Here is a 27536-nt window from a genome sequence, read left to right as displayed (position 1 = left end):
TGGGACACTCAGCACCCTGAAACCCAGGGGCCTGAGCAGCTCCCCTTAAACTAGAGCCTGGATCTCCTCTTTCTCTTTGCTTTGTATTTGGCTCGTTGCAATTTTGCTACTTCTGGAAGATAGATGTTTCCCTTGTCTGTTGGCTGTAATTATGCTAATAATTTCCAATTTTCTGCTGGGCATCCCCTTCTGGACACTATGCCAACACTTCAAACTTCACTCACTCAAAAACAAACTCAGTTATCCCCCTTCTGCTGATCTGTTCCATCTCCTGTGTCTCCATCTCTTCTAAAAACTCAACAATTCTTAAATTTGGCCAAAGTGAGAAGCTCAGGGACATCTCCCTCTCCCCTCCCCAGCACTCAAGCTTCAGACAGAGAACGCCGCTGTGTCTCGGGATGTACGCTCCTAGTTTTCTGTGGGCTCCACCTGCATTGCCGTCCTCCTTACCCCAACCCTACAGTAGCACCCTTACTGCTGACACCCCTGAGGGTCTCCCAGCTTCGGAGACAGCTTCTTTCCAAAAGTGTTCTGATAAGCTATGCTCTTTTGCAAAAGGGGAGGGCACCAAGAAATGGAGGAAGAGGCCAGAAAGGGCAGGAAAGGATGAAAAGAGAGTCAAGCTGCGTCATGTTCGTGTACAACTCCCCATGAGGAACGTAGTCACTAGGCACGGCAAACATGGACTGATAATAATTAGAAAATGAAAATTACCCCAAACCCACCTAACCAATAAATGCTTTATAGATGCAAAAATATCTGTGTCTCAGAACCATTATGCTAATCTGTGTCTTCAAAAGTGTGCCTATTTCTTATAAACACCCAAGGAGAGCATGAAAACCCCAGCATGTGCTGGCTAAGAAAGACCATAGGATGATCCTGTGCAATTGAGGCATATCTCCTCCTGCTTACGCTAGCAACACTGCTGCTGCCCTTTGCCTTCCCCTGCCTCTGCTGTAACCTTCGTTACGTCCCCACTTTTGGGCATGTTATAAAGTCGTCCATAAGGTGGACCATTATCCTTGGCCTGTGCTCTGCACGTCTCTCTAACTGGATTTAGCGTTTATAGCATGCCGCCACGTGTGGTGTCCACTCCTTGCACACTCATCTCTCCAGGTAGCTTGCACATTCTCTCACCTTTATTCCACCCATCAGAATACTCCAGGCTTCCGGTCCCAGCCATGATTCTATGTGGTGAGAACACAAGGACCTAGCAGCTCCCTCTCTACTCAAGGAGCTCAGTGCGGGCGAGTGATAAAATATGTTATTAAAGTGATATGGTGAGATAAGGGTAATAAGGAAGTTCAAAGGGCAGGGAAAAGGGAGAGCCTGTGATAAGCTCCAGAGTTAGAAGACCTGGTTCAAGGTCTAGTTCTGCTCTGTAACTGGGTGACAGTAAGCAAGTCTCCCAGTTGAAATTTGCTTCTTTGCGGAAGGAAAGCCTCTACTGGCTAGTGTTCTATAAGGACCAAAATAAAATGAACAATGAGTTTCCATTTGTTCCACCACATGCACCCTCCTGAGGTCCATGGGTGATGTCAACGGGCTCCTTGCCTTGTTTCCAGTGAGGCTGGAGCAAGGAGCTCTGAGAGGGGGAGAAGTTACTGTAATATTCACCTCCCTAGTCCACCCCAAGCTGCAGCTTGCCTTGGTCAAGGGTCACAGCGCCCTTGAGAGGGGTCCTCTTTAGTCTCTGAGTCTCCAGGTTCTCTAATTGCTTTTTCCTCTGGCTCCTCAGGACCCAGGCAGAGGTAGCAAGGCCCCAGGGTAACTGGACCCTGTGTCTCCCTGCAGGCCACACCACACCTGCTCAAACAGTCCCTTTATCCAAGCCTCCTCAAATTCCCTAAGTATGCCATCTATTCGCTGCCAAAGGCTCCAGTGATAAAACTGCTTTTCAAATTTTAAGTTGCTGTCTAAATGCAAGGTATTTGTCTATGCACAGTGCTGTACACAAGGCAGATGGTGCCATTAATAACAAATGGTGAAATGAGTGTATGCAAGACAGGGTGGGTGAATGGTCCTGCCCCCTTTCACTTTAGTTACAGTCTTAACCTAGGCATATATCCCTGTCACTTTGATTGGATTTTGCAGGGCCCTGATTTGATCTAAGAACTCCTCGGTTCCCTTGGAACTCACTAACTCAGACTCTACAGAAATCCTGGCCTTTGTGTTTCTAGTGGTTCAACTTGAAAGGGTTAACTTTGTTTTCCATTTGTACAAATACTGCATCTTTCTTCTACAGGCTGTATATTTGTCTGATATCAAAAAATAGATTACTTTTCATGTATTTATATTTTTTGTTCTTCAATATAAAAGCCAGCAAATAAATCAAAGGCAAAAATGACTGGTTCCTTACTACAGTAAAATCAAGAGCATCTTTAAGGAATCAGTATCCCAGACTGGGGTTGTTTTTTGTAAAGCACAATTAAATAAATATGGGGCAAATAGGTTCCTCTACTTTCACCTTTTATGAGAAAAAGTCCACCCAATGAGTAGACAACAGGAAGGCCCAGCCAAATAATCTAAATAAAATAAATCACAGAATTCAGTAGCTGGATATTTATGAGGAGTTGAAATGATGGCTTATTAGATTTATCACTAAATTAATTTATTTCCAGCAATTATAAAATACCCTTGTCAATCTCCACCTCCTTAAATGATATAAGAAATAAGCATTTTCCTTTTATTTTAATATGACACTTACTGAGGTTGATGGCTTACAAATGAGAAATTGACCCTTGAAAACTGCCTTTAGAAAACATACTTTGCGTAAATGTGCTTAATAGTATGTCTTGGTACTGAGTAGGTATTATTCATTAGCAAATAATTGCATAACTGGAATTCTTAATTAAAATTTCTGATGAAAAATGAATCTGTTTATTCTGTAATTATGACCTAGAAATTCAGAGCCTATTGGGTAGTTTCTGAGCATAATTCCAAAGATTTTAATACAGCAAAGGAACTCATAAAGCCTTCAAACAGGAACTCCTAGAGGGAACGCGCACACACACACACACACACACACGCACGCACACACATAGTGTGTACATGGATCCACATGCCATGAGATTTGAAAAGTCAACCACTGAATACAACTGTAGTGTGGAAATATTCAAATTTAATGGTTGTGTGATGCTGTTTAAAAACTCTGATCAATCGTTCCAGACTTCTTTGGTTTTTGCAAGAAAGCTCTTAGATTTTCCTTTTGCCTCTGTAATTGAAACACAGTCAATGGCAAATTCTGTAAGGCTTTCTAGGCTTTGCTTAGAAACATAAGTTCAAAGTAATCTTTCAACATACATGACAATTCCTAGAAGAAGCCATGAAGGATCGCATTCTGGATGACTGTAAAATGAATCCCACAATGTTTAAATCAATCTCATAGAAAATCTTATAAAAATATAGAAGTCTGAACCATTTTCACTTGCTGGTTGGCAACTGATGAGAGAGGTTTGAAGGCCAGGGGGATTTGGGGATAAGGAAAGTACAGGCAGAGCCCTGTGTGGAACCAAAGCAGGGTTGGATCAAGTGTGAGTTCCACCTGCACCTTCTGTGGGGACATAGAGGAAACCCCTGTACCTGGGACTGCTGGGCAGAGTGTGCCTGTGGCCTCTCTTCTGTGTCATTGCTCACCCAATTGCTCCATATCCAACACCCAGGTGTAAACACCCAACAGCCAGATGTATCTCCCTATGTGGGGCTGGGTCTTGTCATTACATCACCAATTAATAGGAAATGCTGGGTTTTGGACACCCCTATTATGACAGCCTGAAGCTAACGGTGTTTGCCACTGATTTTTTTTATCAGCAACTTCTTCGGGTCCTCTATACACATTGCCTTTCACTGTCTTGCATATTAGCAGTGTACTTTTTTAATAACTCCAGTAGATTCAGTGTTAACAAAATGTTCATCATTGTCCACATCTTATCTGAGAAGGCAAACAGGAAAGGAAAAAGATATCCTTTAAATGTCCTTATTTGGAAAGAGAATTTACCCACAATCCTATTTTCTCTTTTTTACTTAACCAGTAGATGGCGCCGGTGGTTTCTGGCAATGAATCCACCCCTTGTACCTCTCCTGCACAGAAATTTCTGAATGTAGAGCATTGGGATTAAGATTTTCAGTTGCCCATCTTCTGACTGGGTCTTTTGTTGGGGAGAGGGGTTACTTTTTTTGAGTTCTTTATGTATTATAGATGTTAGGCGTCTCTCCGAGGAATAGTCAGGGAAAAAAATGTTCCCATTCTGTGGATTGTCTCTTTACTCTCTTGGTTGTTTTCCTTACTGTTCAGAAACTAATTTGATAGGATCCCATTTGTTGATTTCCCTTGCACCATTGGGGTTCTGTTCAGAAAGTCTTTGTCTAAGCCCATGTCTTCCAGAGTTTTACATATTTTATCTTCCAGCAGCTAAGTGTTTCTATTTTCACATTCAGATCTTTGATCTATTTTTATTTTAGTTTAGTACATGGCAAGATATATGTATATAGACCCAACCTTCCACATATGGATAACCAGTTTGCCCAGCACCATTCATTAGGAGGCTAACTTTCCTCAAGAATATGTTTTTGGCCCCTTTGTTGAAGATCAAATACTTGACTGTGTCTGGGATTGTTTCTGCTTCTTATTGATCCACATGTCTGTTTCTGTACCAGTACCACACAGTTTTATCACTGTAGCTTTGTAATATAACTTCAAATCTGGGATTGTGAGGCCTCTTGCTTTGCTATTGTTAGCCAGGATTGCTTTTGCTATTCTGAGTCTCTTCTGGTTCCATACAAATTTTAGGATTGTTTTCTCTATGTGAAGAATGCTGTTGGTATTTTGATTAGGATTGCATTAAATCTATATATCAGTTTAGAAATATAGCCAGTTTGACTAATTGGCTCTGCCTATCCAGGAACATGGGATATCTTTCCTTTTTCTGATGTCCTCTTCAATCTCCTTTTTTCAGAGTGATATAATTTTCATTGCAGAGGTTTTGCACTTCCTTGGTTAGGTTAATTTGTAAGTGCAGTAACACTTTGGTTCACAAGTGCTTCTGTTTGTGAACAGTTTAGTTAACAAACAGAATTGTTCAGCAAAATTTTGCTTCTGTTTGTAAAGTCAGCATCCAATGATAAACACAACTGTGCCAATCTTCCCCATATGAACATGAACATGGCCATCTTCCCTTAAGAATGATTCAACAAATTAAATTCATATACCAAAGTATCATTGTATTTAATTTTCTTTGATGCTACTGTGAATGGTGTTGTTTTCCTAATTTCTTTCTCAGTGAGTTCATTATTAGTGTATAGGAATGAACAGACACTCCTTAGAAGAAGTACAAATGGCCAACAAATATATGAAAAATATTCAATATTGCTGACTATTAGATAAATCCAAATTAAAACAACACAGATATTATCTTTCTCCAGAAAGAGTGACCATCATCAAGAAATCAAATAGCAACAAATGCTGATGAGGCTTCCGGGAAAAAGGAACCCTTCTACATTGTTGGTGGAAATGTAAACTAGTACAACCACTATGGGGATCATTATGGAGATTCCTCAAAAACCTAAAACTAGACATTTCACTTGACCCAACTGTTATAGTTTATGTCTTGATGTTCCCCTAGAGTATCATGCACACAGAGTAGTCCCTATGAAATCACTAGCAAAATTAGATAAGTAACTGATGTAGTATTTCCATAAATGCATGGTGCATTCCCTTTGCTCAGAGTGAATAGCAAAAATTACTCAAGCTAAGGTAGAGTAGTCAAAATGACTAAAACCGCACATTTTTATCATTCCAAACATAAGCATAGCTATGGTGGCATACTATCATAGAACATAATAATAGAAATAAATTATGTCAGTAAAATGTTGAGGTTTAAGATTCATCATGATAAATATTTTTCATTAAAGTGAAATATCTTGACAGAGTCACTTTCATATGCACAGTGTTGACACAAGGAGGCCAGCTGTGCCTATGCAGATGCTGATATTCGGGTCTGTATTATTAATGATTTATCATGTCATGGAGAATGCAGATTAGTTTTGAAAGCAATCCCTTGCCACAAAAGCACTTTCTATAATGTGCGAATGCAAGGAATACTATGTGTGCATTCCAAATTGAAGTCATCGCCGAAGATGCAGCTACCTTTGAAATTCCAGTACCTTTATCTTCTCATTTTGGAACAAGAAAATCTACATCCTAAACTATGTCATTCATTAAAATTCATGCAAAACATTTTTCCCATTAACTGGATATGGAGGCACATGCACTTGAATTAACAAACTTGTTCATACAGATGAGGGAGAAAGGACATGGACTGGACAGAAAATGTACTGCACGCTTCTCACATAACCTAAGTCTCACATCTTGAGACTTTGGATTAAGCTTCTAATCCAGTTCTGTAGGATGCCAGCATTCCACTGCCTTCCCCGCATCCATAAAAATGTTGACTAATCTCCATTTTGTCCTTGCTGTGTTCTAGGTAAGATGCTAAATACCTTACATATGTGTTATCATATTTGATCTTCACAAAACCCATTTGAAATATTATCATCACCATCCTGTTTTACAGATGAGAAGACTGAAGCCCAAGGTGGTTAAATAAATTATCCTAGGTCAAATATCTAGGGAGAGGGGGAGGATTTGAATCCAGGCTGAATAATACTCCAGAGAATTCCCTAATAGCTATGACCTTGCTGTTACCTACTCTTACAACTAAATAAGGGGTAGGATACAAGTCGTAGTCAGCAGCTACCTGTGTGACATTAACGAAGTCACTTAAACAATTACGATAATGATAATAATAACAGGACCTACAAGTGCTTAGAATGGAGTTGGTACATACATTTGGGTTAATAACTAAGGTAAAGAGTTGTTAGTTCTGGTCGTAATTTTTTATTGACAATTATGTGCAAAGATTTTCTATAATTTCCAGATGGCTTTTTTATACTTAAAACTAGATGGTAAAATAAGCATACTACTTATTATACACACAATACTGAGGTGTAATCATTAACCATATAGAGTTGAGCCTGTAAATATTTCTCTCTGGGTATGAAAATAGCGAAATATTGCCATTCAGGCGTTCACTGACTGGCCCCAAATGACACACTCGTGCCAGTACTGCTGAGCCCTGGCACACGGCATGGGTGAACCCCTTCTCTGGAAGAGCCTCCTACCAGGAAAGGCAACTCTTCCTGATGTGCCACATCAGAGAGCAGGAGAGCAGCAGACTCTGTCACCAGCATTTGTTTATTCAGTGTCCAGCACTGTGCTAGGCTCTGGGGGCTGCCAGGTAAGGAAGACAGAACCTGGCATCCAGAAGTGTTCAGTAGGGTGCCACTCTGTCTATCACCGGATTTGTTAGAGGACCACAGCGGAAGAGAGGCACTTAGTCCCACCCAGAGTTAGTGGAGTGAGGGAAATTCTGACACTTAAACATTTCTTTTGTTTTTGTTAAGAAAAGCACAAATGAAGCTGTAATGCAATATGGGGGCGCTGAAGAATTAAACAGGGTTCAAAGGGAGTAAAAGGAACTGATGGGACCAAATGCCAATCAGCTGTCACCTTGGCAGCTACGTGAGTGAGCCGTTTCCCTAGACTTCCTTCCACTGTGTCAAAATAGGAAGTATCATTTTCCTATCATTTTCTCTCTGGAAACCGGGATAAGGCAGATCCTTAGGGCAGTATTTTGATCTTCATCAGAAGGTGAGGACGCCATTCCTTCCCTGTGAGTTCATCGCCCACCTCTGGTCTCTTCCTTTGGCAGACCAAACCCGAGGGTGCTGTGGGGCTCTGGGGTGATATTTAGACTGAAAACGTGTCTGACCCAGCTACCTAACAGCGGACCCTTCTGCAACCTACAGTCTGTATTCCTAGCTCTAAGAACTAAGGCAAACTGCACTCTAAAGTAAAGTTGGCCATTACGGAATTAGAGCAAAGAATTCAAGAATCCGGAAAACCGAACGTTCCCCTCCCCGCTTTGGTGCTCAGCACTAGGCACCAGCTTTCTGTCTCCGGGTGGGTGGGGATTTGATGCCTCCTCAACCCAGTGACCGCCTCCTTTCATCTTCATTCAACGCACAGCGTCCTCTGCCTGCAAAGGGCTTCGCGGGCTCTCTTGGTGGGGAAAATGCGGAGAGCGTGGTCGCCAGCATAGAGGCTCAGCTTTCTGGGTCAGAAGTTGGCTGAGGAAGGGCCCTGACTGCCAAGTAACTCGAGGCCATGTCAGAGCCCTGCTCAACCACAAAACGCCCTCCAGCCCCCCAACAAAAGACTTCACAGCAGAAAAATCACAGAGCTGGGTTGCCAAAGCGGTTCTTCCCAGCCCCTTCCCTTTTCTTGTAATAGGAAGAACAGCAGGAAGAGAGTTTATATTTAAAAGACTCCCCCTCCTCTACCCTGCTTCCTTTTGACTATAAAATGCTAAGCAGCGAGGAAACAGGTCTCCCGGATGGGTCCGCAGCAGTTCTCGGGGTGTCTTTTTTGAGATCCTTTTCAAAACTGCCAGAGGAACTTCCAGAAACAACTCCTAAATGTAAACATGTAACTTTGTGTTCGCTGGGAGCAGGAAGCAGAGAGAAAAGGAAAATCCTTTTCCGTCTCTCTCACGGCGATTAACCATACTCAAATAAATATTAAAAGCTCGGCAGAAAAGCCCCCCTCTTTTTCTTTAAGCAGGGGCATCCTGGTTCATCCCAGTCATTTAGAGCCCTTAGCGACACATAATTCGACTGGAAATTAATAAACACAGCCCATTCTTGGAAAGGAAATTTGGATGCAAACTCCTCTTATTTGAGAATATGACTTTTTTTCCTCCTTTCATTTATGACAGTCAATTTTAAATGATGTCACTTCAAGGACATTTTCATTCTTTCCCACAACGTATTACACAAAACAACACTTGCCTGTAAAACCGGCTCATTAGCCTGCAAAATTATACTGTACTGAATGGCTTTCATTCAAAGTAGAAATGGGATTTTTAGTAGGCAATTTCTGTATTTTATAAAGATAAAGCAATGTTTGATTGCCTCTTTCCCAGCTGTTTTGCTTAGTGGTTACAAAGAGAAATTGGGGAGCGGGGGGATCCAGTGGGGGCGGGTTTGCAAGGATGTGCTTAAAAAATAAGCCTTAAGACTGGAAAACTCAGGCGGAACTTCAGGGAGTCACTGCGCCCTCAGCTCCCCGTGCTGCAAAGATTTGTCCTCTGGGTGTCTGGGAGGCAGCCCCGAGAGGAGTGAGCGAAGAGGGAGGGACGCGAAAGCGGCTTGGCCGGCGGCAGCGGGAGCAGCGCGCCCAGCTGGCCGCCGAGCTGTGAGAAGGCGCAGTCCTGGGCGGCGGGGAGGAGGCGGGCGCGGGCCCGGGGTCGGCGGGGCTCGGCCCGGGTCGGCGGGGCGCAGAGGGAGCCGCCTCCGGGCGGATGGATTGACTCGGAGATGGGTCGGATTACACCGTTTGCCGTGCGGCGCTCCGCTCGGCTCCAGGTCCAGCTCCGTCCCGCCGCCGCCGCCGCCGCCGCCGCCGCGAGGCTCGGGGGCGGAGAGTTCCAGGCTCCGCCGAGGAAACCGAGACCGAAGGCGACAGGGGCAGCTCGGTTTCCCCATGGCGTCTCTGTTTTCTTCTCCCCCTGATCGTGACAAGCCTTTTATTTTCGCCAGCCTCCTCGCGCCAGTGAGGTAAGCCCGTCCTGCACTCTGGGCGCAGGATTGGGGTGCACGGTGGGGGTCGGACCCGAGCCCCAAGGGCTGACGGCAGCGTGTGTGCGAGGTGCGCGCGCGCGCGCGTGTGGGTGTGTATGCGTGCGTGTGTCGTGTGTGTGCAGTGCCTACCACCGGGGAGTCCATCGCCTCTCCGAGCAGCTCTCTTCCAGCCGTGCCGGGGCACGCGGAGCCGTCCACACTGGCGAGGCGGCGGCTGGGGAGGGCCCTGCTCCGTGTGCTCCCCCCTCCTCTGGAGCCAGGAAAAGTTTCTGGCCAGGCCGGGCACGAGATCGGGGACCCGGGCTGCTCGGCGTCCCCTAGCGCGGAGCGGAGCTGGGGCGCGCGATCCCGCAGCAGCCCCCCGCGGGCGCCCTCCCCTCAGTGCGCCTCGGGGCGGAGCGGCGCCTGGCGGCGGGGGCGGACGCCAGGCGCCTGGGCCGCCCCGTCCGCGTCCCCGAGGAGCGCCAGCCCTTCCCACCCTCCCTCCGTCTCCTCCCCTGCGGCGGCCGGAGCTGCCCGCCTCCCTTCGGGCTCCCCGATCCTGCTCTCGGGCTACTGTCCTCGGCAACTTTCCGCGCTTTGTTCTCCGGCTGCAAATGCGTGGCGGAAGCGTCTTGGACAGGGTCTCCGCCAGGCGGCCAGAGCTGCGCGCGGAGACGTGTGACGCTCTCAGGTCCCTGGCAGTTGTGGATGGAGACAAACCGGGAGCAGTCGGTGCCGCCTGAGCCCCCGCTCCGGAGGCGGCCGGGGCGTCCTGCAGCCGGGAGGGAGCCGCGGCGCTCGGGGCCGTGCTGATGTTCCGGGAAGGTAGGGAAACTTATTTCCCGTCTTGACAGCGGTGATGTTTGTCTGTGGTCTGCAGAAAAGGATACAGCAGCCAGCCTTGGGTAATTTGGAAAGGCTCAGAGCTTCCCCTAGATGTCATCCAGAACTCCTGGATTGAAAGGAAAGGTCCTAAAGGACCTGGAGGTGCTAAGGAGAAATGGGCTTTGAGAAATTTATGCTGAGTGACGACCAGGACCGGGGCTGACCCGTGATTGTTTAAATCCTGGACTTGTAAAAAGCTAAACCTCTTGGAGCTGGGGCAGTGGCAGCCCACTGGGAATTACAGGGTCAGGGGACTAAGGGCTGCACGCAGATGTGCTAGTATCCCAGCCCTCGCCAGTCTCACCGAGGGGACAGCGGATCATTATTGTGGAGTCCTTGGTACACTTAGTAAACAGTAACTGGACCTTATGTCCGCCACCACAGCGGCCTCTTTCCCTTGAAAATAACCATAGTGTTTCCGGTTACTTGGGGGGACACGTCTGGAGGAATCTTTCCCAAACTTCTGGCTAGTGAGAATCTAAGTCTGCAGGAAAAGAAGGTGGGCATTGTGTTTGTAATGTTGTCTTTCTCTCTGCTTAATATTTGCCATAATAAAGTGAATTATTTTTGTTTATTTCAAGACTGAAGTCCTAGGAAAGGGTTTGATTTTCCAAACTGGTGTGTCCCTCGGAATGGGAGACATATTCTTTTGGAGGAAAATTTTCAAGGGTTCTTTTTGTATAGTATTGTGAAATCTTGTTTCAGACAGCTCCAGGGAGGATTTGACTGCCCTTTCAGCGGTTTTACACAATAGGTTTTGATGCTGGTTTTTTCGTGCTGTTAAAAACCAAATGCTCTCACTGTCTTAGATGTCTTAACGGAGGAAGTTAAGTTGTGTGCAGTCATGTTTGACGTAGTGAGTGGCAGGCGCATTCTGTCAAGCTGGTAGATATTACACAAACATTTACTCTGGCTTGGATAAATAGAAATGGTCAGATAAGCTCTGTGATTTGGGTCTATATTGCCACGAACCTAAACATCTTAAGATAAATAAACCGTAGCTCAGACGTAGCTGACTTTTTCGTAGTTAAGTGTTTGTGCTCTTGTTTAGGTCTTGAGAATGTGGCCTCTGAAAGACGGTTTACTAGAGGACCCTAAGATTCCCAAAATTTGCTTCTTCCATTGGCCCATTTGCTTAGATTAGCAACCTGCTACCATTTCTAACTCGATCCCACAGACTATTGTTACCTAAACTCAATTCTGTGAGAGATACTACCTAGAGAAACCTATTTTAAGGAACATTTCTGTGATGCAGGACAGTGTGCCAGTAATATTGTGACTTCCCTGTTGCCAGACAGCTGGTTAACTTGAGTTTGATTTAGACTTGTGGGCATTTTGCCCTCTTTTTTAAAAAAAATTCTTGGTGCCCTCGAAGTGCCATCTGGACATGTCTCCCTGGCTTGATGGATTTGAAAGACGGCCGTGACACAAGCCTGTGAGTCCTTAGAATGAGAGCAACTTAGAAATCCTGAGGACTTGGGTCCGCTCAATGGCTGCATGGGGCTCCATCCTGGGCTGTGTTTGGGTGAGTGGGCTTCCGCATCCGCAGCTCGTGTGGTGGTTCCTGTGGCCACAAGAAAGGAAACAGGAGCCAAAGTTCTGATTCACAGAGATGCTCATGCTGCTTAAGGACGTGGGGAAAGTGCAGAAGTTCTTCACTCCTTGCTACTCCACTGTAATGAACCATGGTAATTAGCTTAGTCATTGTTCTTGCGTGTGAGTTTCACTAAGATGCAAAGAGTGAAAAATGCATCTGAAATAGGGTCATTTTTCACTCTTCTGCTGCATTTTATGTGGAGCTAAGAGCCTGGCTGCATGCCTAGCCATTATTACTGTAACCATAGGAGGCGAACTCCTTCCTTAGCATATTGTAAGATAAAGTACTGTCTTTTATTTCAATTAATAGGCTTTAAGTTTGCACCTTCTAGATTCATTTCTCCAGGAAGCAAGAAGCAATTGGAGTGTGCCACCCAGGCAGTATTTATTGGGTACCCATCCTTTGGTCGAAGCTGTGGTAGCCAGTGCTTCAACTCCCGGTGGGCAAGACATGTTTCTGTATGTCCAGCATGGACGGGAATAAAAAGAGATAGAGTAGCAAAGCAGGTCACTTGGCAAGAAACAGAACCATGCATCTTTCTTTTGAAGCACATTATTTAATACTAGAGAGTTTAAAGCAAGATCGTCTTCACCATATATTTACAGTGGTCCAGTCGTCCCGCTTTTAGGACTAAAGATGATACAATACACTGTTAGTATAGTTGGTGTATCGAATCTGTCTTTAGAGGGGGAGATGGGCAATTTCTGGGTCTTATGTGAACGGAGACTTAGTGTGAAAATCTACCAAAGCTGCTGTCTTAGGATGCCAATGATTTCGTGAACAGCTGCCAACTTCCATTGGGAGGGGGTTCTTTCATTTATTCCCATGCCACATGGTGAGAATAAAAATCACGTAACTGTATTAAGCATACTGTACTGCTTTTCAGTTGAGAGGGCTGCTGTTGGCTGTTTTCCCCCCTCAGACCCTGACCACAGCAGTGTTGAAACTGCTTCCATTCTTCCCAACAGGAAAACTACTAAACTTTCTTTGAAAAACAGCCCAAAGCACCCAGGGCAATCTGATCTGTGGGCCTTGCAGATCCCACATGAGGTGTACTTACTTCTCAAACTTTTCTCTTCTGTTAGTCTTTTGTTCTCTCACCCAGATTAGCATTTTAACAACCCTGAAGTGAACTCCTGCCATTCTCTCTACTTGGACACAGTGTGTAGCTCATCCATCATTCTGTCCTTGGCTACAACAGGCTGCTGGCACCATCACGATTTGGAGCTACACAGAATCCATCCGACTGTGAACAGCACAGCTGGCTACAGCAATTTTTCCTTCCACACCACTGGCAGCACTGTCTGGCTGTGGTAACTAAAGTTAACACCCACAACAGGAAGTTTCCATTGTTCTGCAGCCTGTGCCAGCCCCACATCCAGGCCTGGATGTGCACCTGCCTACAGGCCCTGCTGGCTTGACCAGGCACGCTACACCTGGGCGGCATCTTCTTGACCTTCTGAGAACTCGCAAGGGCTCTCTGGGCTTCATGAGATTAAACCACCAGAATCACAGAGCTAGAGGAGCCGTTCAGACCCCATTCACCCCACACTCTCCATGCCAGGGCAAGGAGAGGCATGAAGGCACCTTCAGCCCGGGATCCCATGTGGCTGAAGACAGAGGAAGACCTGCCTGGTGCTTTCCCAGTGCTTCCTTCCTTTCCACAACAGACAGAACCGAATACGGATCCGTCAGCACCCAGCGCCTTCTAGCACTTTGTTCTGCTTTGTTTGCTCCTGTTTTCCTGATTAGCTATTCATTCAGTATGTGGATGCCCTTTTAGGTGATATAGCCAAGCTTTCCCGTTTGTTTTCTAAACTGTTATAACTAGGGATGCTACTTTTGGAGTTGCATGGGCACCAGAGAGACCATCTCATGTCTTAGTGTCGCTTAGCTAGTATTTTATCTTGTCTGCCTCACCCTGACTAATGAAATTAAGCACAACACAGCTGGGAGGAGGAGGAGCACAAGCAACACACCTCACTCTGAATGTTATTTCTGCTCATTTGGGTCTAGACGCCATCATAAGGTCTTCATCTTGCTTATATCCTGCACCCCTGAGAATAGCTGCATGAAGTAGGCTCTGTTACTATCACTGCTTTAGCAAAGATGGCACCGTGGAACTGAAAAATAAGTCATTTTCATATGGACACACAGTGGGGAGGCACTGGAGTCAGGACTGGCACTCAGGTCTCTGAACACATCCTTCACGTTTTCATCGCTGGGCTGAGTTGATCGTGGAAACACGCCCCACTGTGCAATTTCTGTCCATTTGATATTTCTCACTATGCATCATGTTTTGGAGGAGGGAAATTTTTATACTGAATGAAGTATTACCAAGATGGGTGCACTCATTCACCATAACCTTTCTTCTAAGCTAAATCATTTCATAGTCCTCTTGCCCCTTTATTCCTGTTGGCCAAATAAATATGACACATTTTTCTCTTCAAGTATCACAGAACAGTTCCGTCTCCCACCGTTTTTCTTCAAATTGGGCTCCCCTGTCTAGAATTACAGTGGGATGGGGCAAATGGCAATATTCATCACTTTACCCAAAAGAGCTTCCCCATCTGGGTGCGGTTGACATTCATTTCCTGGATCCTGGCAGGTGAAGATCTATGCTCTATCGTTGTCCCCTTTGCCGGAGTATTTATGGGCCCCATGGGCAAGAACAGTGCCAGCCATTCTAGCATAAAGCACTGGGTGGAAAGTACCCCTGAAATCGGGTTGTGTCTTTCACAGAACCACATATTTTTCTTAGTGATGGTTGTAGGAGGCCCATTAACCTACAGGAGGAATCAGACACATTGTGGAGAAATTGTTACCCGTGCATTAGCATTTCTTTGTTTACAGTTTATGCTTTATTCAAGATACCTTGAGAGGGAACAAAAAGCCAGATACTCATTGCCACTACACATAATGCTGAAATTTAAGGTTTCCAACATATATTTACGGGAAGGAAATAAGGGTTCTAAAAGTTCAATATGTTGGTACATGTATAATAAGGCCTCTGGAAGATATGCAATTACTCAGTCTATTACTGGAGTCAGTACTTAGAAATAAAGTCAGGACTTGCCACTCTTCCGAGGAACTGGTGCGCGGCCTCCAGAGCAGATGAAGCTCTTTGAGAAAATAGCAGTTCCTTTGCCAGGACCAGCTGCCAGCAAACGGGGACCTCCACTCTCTCTCTTGGCCTCCCCGCCTGATAGGAGCGGGGTCTTTGGAAGTATTTTTGGTCTCTGGAGTTGTCTGCATTTATCACTGAGTTCTCAAACCTCCCCAGGCGATTGGAAGATCAAATAAACATCTTCATAAAAGCTACAGAAGAAGAAGAAGAAAGAGAAGCCCAAGAAGCAGTAAGCAAGACTGTAGTGTCTGTTTTTGCCATTTCTAGCGCTAGCTTTGGTTTTCCCAAGCGTCTACTCTGTGCAGATGGGTGATAGGTGCAGTGACCAGGTTCAGAGAAGGGCAGGAGGCCTCCCCGCACTCAAGGCTCTTGCCAAATGCTGTAGAGAGCCGAGGTTCGCCAACAGCCCACATCAGACAGGGCGTGCTGGGAAGTGCCAGAGGAGACAGGCAGACCTGCGAGACTGAGAGAAGAGAGGTTATTTCTGGCTGGGGTGGTCAAGGGAGGCTCTATGGAGTCACCGATACTTGAGCTGGGCCTTGACCTAGGTAGGATTTGGACAGGTGGGCAGTGCTGAGGGGGAGGGCATTCCAGGCATAGAACAGCTTAGGCCGGGGCGCTGGGGTGGGGCGGAGTGCAGTCTGGGTCATCTGTCCACACTTAGAGCAGAGCTGTGTTTTGGGTGTACGGAGGCAGCGGGCTGTGCAGTCCGGAGACTCGCTGAGTGCTATTCAGCAGATGGTCCCACAGCCTAAGCCGCCAGAATGAAGGGGACCAGTCTGGTGGCAGTTCGAGGGATGGCTCCTGAACTGAAACCTCACATCAGCTGCCCACTGGATCCGTGGATGCAGACACCTTACAAGGGAGAACATGATTTGCCTCCAGCCCCTGGCGAGACACCTGTCCTTACAACTGCTTAATAGAACCACATGGGAAGGTTGCTGCTTCACTGGCTTTGTCTTTCTTTTTTTAACCTGAAAAGAATCAAGACACAGACTCCAATACAAAGCAAACTACCTGTGCATGTGGGCGTTTTTGGAAGGGAGAGCAGAGGACGTGGAGATAGGAAGTGGGAGAGAGAAGAGAAATACATGGACAGCGGTGGTGGTCAAGCGAGCAGGAACCCAGATGCAGCTTAGGTTGCAGGCTCCGTAGGCTGCTGCTCCATCACCTCTTAAGTCAGCAGGGTGAGCAGTGCATAGTAGGTGTGCAGCAGATATCTTACTACATGTGTCACCCGAGTAAGGTTTTATTTCACTGCAGATACATCCTCGCATGGTTGGTGAACTGCAAGGAATAGGCTGGGCCGGGACAGTCTCTTCTTACTCGAGTGAAAACACCACGAAGAGTTCTTAAACACCTGGGGGAGACCCCATCCGTGGGGCCTCTGAGGACTCGGCACGCCTTGCGGGTCTGAGCTTGTAGTATAAACCCCGTTACCGTTACCTTCAGCGGCTCCCTGAATCCCCTCCCACACCTTCTCCACTCTCTCCTTCCCCTCCCCAAGCCAAACTCCTCCCCAGCCAGGCTTCTTTGGGTTATGTAAGTTATAATCAGCATGCAGTTAAGGTTAATAGTTCAGAGGAGCTTCATGGGAGGAAAGACCTGTAGTACAGTATGAGCATGCTTGTCAGAACCCATAATAAAGGAAAAGTAAAATGAGAACAGTTAGTTACATTAGGGAATGCTCGAGCCCATTGCTCTGCCAAGAATTTCCCATGGGTCAGGGTTCCCTGGTCTATGTAAGTCTTTTCCAAGTTAACAGTTCCATGACAGTCATGGAGAAGAATCTAAGTCTGAGGTACCACTGCCAATTCCAGATCAATCAGAAAGGACCACTTGCATCAACAGAGAAAGAGGAGGAGGCATAAACAAGCCCAGGGTGGGGTATCCTCAGGGGTATTCTGGTGACATGAAACAGAGACCCTGTTTAGTCTGAGATGGGTCTGGCTCCTACCCAGTTGGTTGCTGGAGTCAAGGGCAAGCTACCTCCCCCTGCCCAGAGACAGTTGCCCCAGACGGAACCTAAAATAAGCCAGCCGGGCTCAGCTGGACTAATAATAACAGATAGCACTTACTGTGTGTACTCCGTGTGCCCTGGCTCCCTGCCAAGCGCTCTCAGTGTGTTACCTAATTTAATCCTCCCCCCCCCCCCAGAATGTAAGGACAGCCAAGACCTGCCATAGTCAGGGTGCTGACTGTGTGCTCATGTGCTCAGGCACATACATTCAATCATGGCACCAGCCCCTGTCAGGAGTGCACTGTTATAATACTCTTATTTCACACTGGGGAAAACTGAGGCACGGGAGGGAAGCAGTCTTCCCAAAGTCAAAGAGCTGGTACAAGGTGGAACCATGTGCTGGGTTCCAGGACAGGCAGTGGAATATGATGGAAAAGAACACAAACTCATCCACCCCTTGGGAGATAAGAATTCTGGCTGTGTGGCTGATAATGCCTTGTGATCTTGAGCCAATTATCCAACCTCTTTGAGCTGTAGTTTTACCATATAAAAGGTGGATGATGAGACGCATGGTGGCACACAACTGTAATCTGTGTGGAGGAGGCTGAGGCAGGAGGATCACAGGTCTGAGCACAGCCTAGGTAACTTGGTGACTTATCGAGGCCCTGTCTCAAAAGCCAGAAGGAAAAAGGGTTGGGGATGTAACTCATTGCAAAGGCCCTGGATCCAATCCTCAGTACTACATCCATGCATGCACACACACACTGACACATACACACACACACACACACACACACACACACACACACTGGATGATGGTGATAGCACCCACCTCCAAGAGTTGTTGTGAGACAGACATGAATTAATATTTGAAGAGGACTTATAATAGTGCCTGGCATGTAGTGAGTGCTATAAATATGTCACTGTCTGTTAAATAAAAATAAATGTAGTCTGGCTCCAGACAGGGTGCTTTTAGCCTGTGCTGTCTTTCCGCGTGCAGTCTTACCACATCTCTAACTGATACGTAGCCCCGGAGCCGGAGCCAGTTCCACCACAGCTCTGCTGCCTCACCTGCCAGGGACCTAGCCGGGCTGCACAGGGATGCAGCAGGGGGTGTCCAAGGCCCTGGATAGCGACTGCAGACCTGGCTGTGCAGCCGAAAGCCCCGCCCCATCTGTCAGTGCTCCACAATCATGGTGCCCAAAATCTGTCCCCCACTATTGGGTACCCCAAAGGACAGACCTAGATAATTGACATTCGTCCTCTGCCGGCGTCCCCTGAGCTGGTGAAACTTGAATAACACCATAGAAATTCAGGCATACTTCTAAAACCCATCCATATTGTCACTCTTTCTTATCTCTAGTCTTTTCCATAGCCCTCAAACTTAAAAATTCATGAAAAATCACACTGGGTTAGAATGCATATTCCCAGAGCCCTGACTTAATGGATCTGTTTTTCTGGGTCTAGAGTAGAGCCTGGCAATTTCTTTTCTCTTTTCTCTTTTTTCTTTTTCTTTTGGTCTTGAGGGGGGGGCATACTAGAAGTTGAACCCAGGCCCTTGGCACTGAGCTACATCCCCAGCCCTCTTTTATTTTTCATTTTGAGACAGGCTCTCGCTAGGTTGTCCAGGCTGGACTCAAATTTGTAATCTACCTGCCTCAGCCTCCCAGAGTACTGAGATTATACGCATGCCTTACCATGGCCAGGTAAGAGTCTGTATTTCTTTTTTAACAAACACCCAGGCAACTCATGCCATTGCATAATTACCATGCTTTGAGGAAAGCCACTCCAGAACTGCAAGGGTAATGTCACAGGGCCACTGGGTAGAGCAGGGACCTCTTGTCTGCCCCACAGGGAGGGTGATAGGAGCCAAAGACCTCTCAGCCAGCTCCCAAAAGAGTGAAGCAAGTAATCAAATCAGCTCAGAGGTAAAGAGGCTTTTTTAAAAACCAGTCTGCAAAAGATCTTAAATTATGAAAGAGAAAGAGCACAGGCCTATTTCTGCTGACTGGCCTGTATCCTTTCATAAATGGAGTCCTGGGCCGGGCTTCATATCAACAGTTTTTGATTTAATGATAAACTGAGATAAGGGTAATCAAACTTCATGCTTCAGGGCCGAAGGTGATTGCCTGTTGTGGCCAGGATGGGATTTTTTCCCTTGTGCCTTGCACAATTGACTTGCATTAGAAAGCGTATGGTGGCCCTGCTTGGAAGAGAGGGGGTTGAGGCCCCCGGGCAGAAGTCACACGGGAAGTGTTCGTTCTCACCAAGCAAGCTGCCCTCATTTGGGTTTATCATTTTTGTTTCCTGTTAAGATTCTGTGTAGGGTACAAGCTGATTCCCATAAGATGTGCCTATTTGGAAGCAGATGCCCTTACGATCCAGCCACAGCCTACAGATCGGGCCTCTGAGTAATCTAGGAAGCCATTGTCCCCGTGGACACCAGATTCCTCACCCCTGGGAGCCCCGGGCCCCACGGAGTGATCATGAGCATAGTATGGGTGACAGTGCTTCGGGAAAACCCACTACAAGCTGCTCCAGAGCAGGGCGTTATTAGGATACAAATGCAGTACACTTTCTGGAAGCGCTGTTGACTGTGATCAGGGATGAATGAATTTATACTCCTAGACGATAAAGGTGTATGCGGAACAACCTACCATTTATGGAGTTCTTAGTCGTGGCAGCGCTGAGGTGCTTTGCTCTCCTCTCGCACTGTGTTCATCTCAGCCTGTGGGGGCACATACATTTTTATCCCTAGTTTGTAGAAAAGGACACACAGGCTCAAGGAACAACAGTTAGTTTCCGAAGGCAGTTATAGCAGAGTGCTGTAAATGGAGTGGCCCAGAACAATACGGATTTTATTACTGTATTGAGCTGGAGGTGAGGAGTCTGAAACAGATCTCACTATGCCAACATTGAGGTGTCAGGTCCAGAGGAGTCTCTGTCCTTTCCTTCCGCAGCCTTTGAGCTGTGCTCACTTCTTCACTTTGGCCCCTTCCTCCATGTCCAAAGCCAGAAAACCTGTGAATCCAGCTTCTGCTTGCATATTTGCCTCTTCTTTAACTCTTTTGCCTCCTTCTTCTGTATGTTAAGGACCCTTGTGGTTACACTGGGTTCACCCGCATAACTCGGAATAACTTCTCTGTTTTAGGGTCTTCAATCCCATATGCAGAGTCCCTCTTGCCCTGTCAGGTAGCATATTTACAGGCTCCGAGGACTTAACTGTGGACATCTTTGAGGGCTGGGCACCTTTTTCTGCCTGCCTCAGTTCAGTGCCTTGCTAGTAGTTCACAGGGGTAGAGTCAGTGGAGGCCAGGGTCTGACTTCAAAGCCTATGATCTCAGCCACTCACCGTAAACCTCAATTTAATCAGTGGAGGAAACAGTAAAATCACAGGGCATGAGCAGTAGTGAAAGGAGCTCTGTTGCCTTTAGAATAATCAATTAGGGGCTTTTAAATATAATCATCTTCGTTAGTAACAATACACACATTAACCTTATTGATCTTTATGTATGCTTTGTACTAAGCAAAGTACATAGATCATTCATTCACTTGTTTCCTGGGGGTGGATGCTGTTTACCTGATTGAACTTACGGGGATTCCTGAATCCATTTGTCTTTCCTGGGTGATGGGGTGAACAAGTAGTATTTTGGGGACTAGAGGACCATTTTGGTGGCCTCAGGTCTGCAGCCAAGCATGTTAGTGGAACTGCAAGTTCAGAACTGGAAGGTTGAAGAGGTGACCTTCTGTCCTTTCCTGGCTCTGACACCATTTCTTGGCCATTGGATGGGGGCCCTCAGGGAAGACTGTGGCTCCCCACCCACCCATCCATGGAAGGTCAAGACTGTGTCCAGCTCGGTGTCCCTGGAGATCAGTCCCTAACGCAGGGGTCTCCAGGAACAGTGGAAAGTCATCACAGGTCTCCTTCACTCATTCCCATCCCTCGCTCGCCTCTCTCTGCTAGGCACTTAGCTGGTACCCAAGGTTTAATGTGATTTTGAAGTTCAGAATGTGACCACATCCGTGAAAAGGCTGTCAGCAATTTGAGCACAGAGCTGGGAGTCCGAATTCTAGCCTTACTCAACTACTGGCCACCCAGGTATCTGTCACAAGGCCCTGGGCCTCACTGGCCTGTGTTTACTCCTCAGCATAAAGGGGGCTGGGGATGGACAGCAAAGAGTGAGTGGCTGCCAAGCTTCTCACAATAGGATTCTTTAATGCTATGTTTATCTACATATTTCTGCTACCTAGGTAGTAAAATCAAATATAATGGCAATTTTAAAAACTATGAATCCACTTCATGAACATGGATATAGCTATCTGTATAAAGAGACAGACACACAGATAGCCCAACTTCTCAAATTTATTATTGCCATTTACATTTTACAACACTTTGCCCTTTTCTTTTGAGATCACTTAAACTTCACTGCTGCTAATATAGATTTTAGGCTCAATTTTAAGAAGCGCGTAGATAATATTTTCAGTTAGCAGTAATTGCACCTCATTCTGCTCTTGGGGTTGATAAGTTACTGTTGCACAACGTCAGTGCGATTTTCAGGTGTCCCTGAAGAGCCTCCTCCCACTGGAACATGCGGAGGAACCGGAAGGACAGTTGAGTTTCAGAATACAGAGCCAAACCTGACTTTCTGGTTATGGCTGTTGCTGTTGTATTTCAGAAACCTGTAGACTTGTACCCAGGGTTGGGGAGAAAAAGAATGCCTTTATTGAGTCGCAACATCTTTAAAAAAGGAGGGTGTGTGGAAGTCCCTACAGAATAAATTTGTCAGCCTTCATTGAGTACAGTGGTTAGCCCCTATTCATTCCAAAATCTCAGTGGGTGCCTGAAACCCCGTATGGTACTGTGAATCTATGTATACTATATTTTTACTCATGCATGCATATCCATCATAAAGGTTAATTTATAAGTTGGGCACAGCAAGACATTAATAACAACAATAATAAATCCATTATAATCATATTCATTGATAAATGTTATGTGAATGTGATCCTTCTCTCTCAAAATATCTTATTGTATTTTTACCACTTTACTTAAAGGTAGCACTTGACGGTGTCTCTGGTGCATTGGAATTGCCAGGATCCCTATGCCTGTGCTTTGGCCCATTGTTGAGTGAAATAAGGGTTTTCTTGAACACACGCACCACTGTGATAGTGCAACCACACTTCTGAACCTTGAGAGGGCTACTCAGTGACTAAGGCAGGAGGTGTGTACAGCATGCACACCCGGATGAGGGGAGATCCCCTCCAGTGTGGCATAGGGAGGACTGGGAGGATTGGTGGGAGATTTCATCACATTATTCACAACAAAGCTCAAATGAAACCTTACAAATTGTTTATTTCTGCAACTTTCCAGTTCATATTTTCAGACTGCAGTTGGCCACAGGTAATTGAAACCAGGTAATTGAAAATTAAAACTGTGGCTAAGGAGGGACTGGGGCATTCTGTTTAGAGACATAACTGTCCTAAGCCCACATCTTCCTTAGGCATGATCACTCTGTGGGTTGGTAAGTACATAATCCAGATGACCTCTAAGGTCTCAGCTAGAGAGCTTGCATTTTCTGACCCATGAGAAGGCAGGTAAGTAACTTCCAATGCAGACAGTAGTTTTTGCCATTTGATTTATTTCATTAGGTATTCCCAGTATCTTTAGTGATTTACCAGAGACTCAAAAATGGGATAAATGCTTGCTATATAGATACCACCTTTACTGTATATGGTGAATATTAACTGTAAACATACATAAAAAATGAAACACTACCACACAGGCACACATAGCTACACAGGTTTTTAATGCTAGCCTTTGAAGACAGACTTGGTTGGAATCCTGTCCTGTCTGCTTCTTAGATGTGAGAAATTGAGTACATCACTAGTTTCTCTGAGTCTTCATTTCCTTTCCTATAGTATGAAGAAAATATTCTTAAAGAGATATGAAATCCAGTAGAGATGATGCATGAAAACTTGCCTTCTCAGAGCATTCTCAGGTGCTTGGTATTTTGGATTTTCCATCATTAGAATGTTTGAAACTGCAAATAACAGAGCTCCCAATCCAAAATTGCTTAAGCAGTTAAGATCTTACTAAGTCATATAAGAAGTCACAAGATGGGATGGCTTCAAGGTTAATTAAACCTTTAGATAAACAAAGTCACCAAAGACTCTGAGCTTTCCATGGTCTCTTCTACCATGTTCAACTTGCTGGCCTTTTTCTTACCTAGTGCTTTTCATGTTCCCAATAAGATCTGTATATTCTAGGTGAGAATTCAACAGCTCAGGAGGCCAGCTCTCCCCAGAAAACCTTTCCTAGGGACAAACTTCCCTTTGGTCTCCTAAAGCAGCCCTGGACAGGGGTAGGGACCACCACCATTGACCCGGATGTGGAAGATTGGCTTAGCCACGGATACCTGAACAAAATCAGCATTTGCTTAGAGCATCTGTGTTTGTGCATCGTTAGGTGCAGGCATATGAAATACACACAGTGTACACCACATAAACACGAATATGGGTGCCCCAAAGGTACAAAAGTTTAGTATTTGATTAGAGATATTTCTCTGCCAGTATTTGAAAGGTTTACATACCTGGGACAGAATTTGCCTTTAATTCAGCAATTAACAAACTAAATGATACATGTGAGAAAAACATTACTAATCTGTGGACAGAATGTGTAAAATGAGTTTACCATTACCCTGCGTCTTTTCTTCCTGCAGCTTGTTTTAAAGGAGAAATAGGATACTCTTGCCAGATTAACACTCAGAAACATCACAGTGAATATGAGCCATAATTAGGAAGGCACTTTTATCTCCGGAGAGGTGGAGACAGAAACACGAACTGAATTCTCTAAGTGCTGTAAGACATCGCATACTTATAAATTCATATTTTCTCACTGTTCCTACTTAAAAAATTAAGCTGTGAAACTTTGAAGTTAAAGTTACATGTGTTTCTGTTGTGTGTGATAAATCCTGCATCTACTGAGGAAATTACCATTCTTTCATTTTCCTGGGGCATCGTAGCCAGGCCGCGTCTTCCTTCACCCCAGGGTTTACCCTCTCTGCAGCCCGGGGGTGTCGTAAGATACACAGCCGTGAGAAGGCTCCTCCTTTAGAGCTCTTGGCAGAGCCGACCCGCCTTTGTATCAGGCTATAAAAATTAACTGCCTGGGTTTTCAATATCTGAAATTTCTACTTTGAGTGTTTTATAGTTGCATTTTTGTTCACCAAGGTGAAACTTTGCATAGATTTTATCAACTAAAAGCCTCGTACCTTAACGGAAAACAGCCCCACTGTTCTCTTTATTCGCAGCATGATTTCCCTTCCCATTGGTTACCATTGCTCCCCATGAATCCAAATGCACTGGCGTTCAAATTCTAGTTTTGTCACTACATCTCTTACAGTCTGAATACAGTAGTTTCCTCAGTGGAAAGTTAAGGTAATGTTTCTACCTCGTAGGGATATTGTGAGGTCTTTGGGAGGAAATATATGCAAAACATAGATTACTATGCACATCTGACGTAGCAAAAACTCAGTAAATTTGAAGTTGCTTTGTTACCACTGTTATTACTATTTTCCAATCAAGGACATCTGGCAATATATGAAGTGTTCATAGATGAAGGGCTGATAGGTTTTGCACATGGCTTGGCTCCAAAAGCACATTTGGGTGGCTACTTTAAAAATGCATGGAGTCGGAAACAAAGGCAAAAACAACTTTGGTAAGAACTTGGCTTTTCTTAGCACATCAAAGCACAGTGGTGTGACCATGTGTATCCATGGCCTCACATGATGGACATGGCTCTGGCCAGGAGTTTGTGGTGGGGCTGGGAGGCTTATTACGCTGTGAGATGTTTTCAGATCATGATTATGACACTTCAATGATGAGCCAAGTGTTCATGGAGAATGTGGCCCTAAATCTCAGTGGTAATTTTCCAGGTGCTTCTGCATTCTTCACCGTTTCACTTGTTCATCCTTTCACTTATCCATGCAATAGTTTTGAGCATTTTCAGTGTGTAAGGAGCCTTTTCCTCCCCCTTTTAGCTGAAAGAAATCAAAGTGCAGTAAATGGAATAACTGAAGGCAGAGTCAGGCTCATGGGCGTGTGATCCATGCAGTGACACTCGGCCCTCTCACAAAAATGCTTTGCTTGCCAGGGATGATGGTGTACACGTATTTGTAATCCTAGCACTCAGGAGGCTGAGGCAGGAGGATGGCAAGTTCAAAACTAGCCTGGGGTATATAGGGAGACTCTGTCTCAGAAACATAAACAAGGAAACAAAAATGCTCTCCTGGCCCCATCTTGGGTTTCTTAACACTGTTGGGTCGAGGAGGCTCACATTGCATTCTGCAGCAGGCACTGACAGCCACATGGCTGGTCCTGAGGGTTCCCCTTCACCAAACACCTTGCTTCAATGTTCAGCGTTGATCTCTGCAGGATATGAGGTGGACAGAGTCACCACCTTTGGGTCTGAGTTCCCACGCTATCACATATCCCAGCAGCCTCTTGATTCCCTTGGGTCTTGGTTTTCTCAGTGGCAAACTAAGGCAGAACAGACATGGTCCCAGGGTCACAGCAGTTAATCTCAAGACGTCAGGACACTAAGACATGAGTGAAAGGATGGCTTCTGAGGTTTGGCTTATGACTGTGATGACCATATTTTCTGAACTAGGAATTAGGACATAAGGATAACTGAACCCAAAGATAAAGAAGTCCAAGTGGGGACTTCTCCTGAGAAAGTTGAGCTGCGTAGCCAAATCCTTTGACTTCTAGCCTAGCCTTGCACACTGTTGGTGGTTTACAGCATGAAGTCAAATTGATTGAGCATGGGCATTATTCTGCTCATTTCATTTAGATCTGTCATTTCCTTTCTATAGATTTTATGCTAAATTCCCACAGGAGATTTAACTCACTCTGGTACTTTTAAAACACTTAAAACAAATCTATATCCAAGACTTTGAAACTCTAGTATACAAATATTGGCATCTGTGAGGATTATCTGATTTTTAACCTAAGAAATGGAGTGATAATAAAAATATTTGGCCATGTCCATGGCATGAACCGAAGCAATCAGCAGACCCCAGCATGATAGGAAGACCAGCTCTGGGTACATTCTCTGAGGTCGTCCCTGTCAGTGGTAGAGTAGTCAGAGAGGACACTACAGTCCAGCCATCAAATTCTGTAAAGAGCCAGTCTCTAAGGTTCGAGAAGGAAGTCCACACTCGAGTCTGCATTTTACTTAGTGTGGGAACCAAGATCTCACTCTCTCATCATTCTGGTTCAACTCTGTAAGCATTGTTACAAATTCTGTGTCACAATTCATAGCAGTTTAATGGCAGACACAGCCCTCGGATACATGCTATTTTTCATCAAGTTGAGGTCACCAGAAAATTGCAATGATAAAAAGAAGACAGTTCAAAGACAGTTCAAAGAAAACAAACAGCTCTAAATTAACTGAAGTTCAGCAATCCTTTTGAGATGTATCTTCGGTTCCACCTGAAACCACCATTTACTTGAGCAAATTTGAGATCATAAGAGAGAATTCAGCGCTCAAAGTGTCTCTGATCACCCACCTAAACATGTACAGCATCAAACCAGCCTCGCTGCCCACAAGCATGCAGTTGTCCTGCCTGGCAAAGGAGAGATGGGAATTCTTTCTGGAATGTAACAGCCACAGAGGACTCCAGCTTAACTCAGTATCAGGAGCCAATTAAGATCAAAGCTATGGTGCTCACTACTAGGAATCTCATCGCTTAACTATTAAGCAATTTTTACTTTGACACTGATCAAGAGGTGTTAATGCAGATTCTTTTAAACAACTCAAATAATTTAAGTGGAGAGGAAGGAGAGCAAAAAAATGGTAATTTTTTCTTCTTTCAAAAGCCAAACAGTATCACCTCATGGGGCCTGCAAAAAGCCATCCAATTTGGAGGTTTTGTTTATGTATTTATTTTGAATTGAACCTTCTTTAATTTAGTTTTATTTGGGTGGAGAACATTTTGACTTGCAATCAAGTGGGAGTTCACATTTCAGCTCCCAGGTGTTTCTTCAGCACTAATGGTTGTGGACTGATGTGTTTATGTTTGTATTAGCATCCAGTGGGTTGATTTGAGAAGGGCCTCTGAGATGGTAGAAGTCTGACTCGTTGCTATACAACTAAAGGCAGGTTCACTCTTATCTGCTCTCGGCTTTATTTGATGACTAAGAAAAATGGCTCAGTGTGACCCAAGTCTGAAATGAATCCAGTGTCCCAGCAGCCATTTATCCTCAAAGTGAAATGTAAACAATTC

General features: G+C 45.3%; 1 protein-coding gene across 10 annotated transcripts in view; it reads left to right on the top strand.

The window, feature by feature from the left end:
• The first annotated feature begins 9534 nt into the window (after positions 1-9534).
• Positions 9535-27536, top strand: part of Sema6d (semaphorin 6D) — a 55424-nt gene continuing 37422 nt past the window's right edge. For 6 of the 10 annotated variants that reach the window (XM_087181155.1, XM_021261553.2, XM_021261549.2 and 3 more), the window contains exon 1: positions 10183-10506. The gene's annotated coding sequence lies outside the window, so the exon portion shown is untranslated. Of the gene's footprint in view, positions 9676-10181; positions 10507-27536 lie in introns of those variants that run through there. The other 4 variants (XM_021261556.2, XM_021261555.2, XM_021261537.2 and 1 more) reach the window with 3 other exon arrangements.

The sequence above is a fragment of the Heterocephalus glaber genome, unplaced genomic scaffold (genome assembly GCF_053883595.1).
Source record: "Heterocephalus glaber isolate CG9 unplaced genomic scaffold, H.glaber_assembly_v1.0 deba00000122, whole genome shotgun sequence".
In the NCBI taxonomy this organism is placed as follows: domain Eukaryota; kingdom Metazoa; phylum Chordata; class Mammalia; order Rodentia; family Bathyergidae; genus Heterocephalus; species Heterocephalus glaber.
Note: the sequence above shows the minus strand (reverse complement) of the source record. Positions and strands in the feature narration are given on the sequence as shown.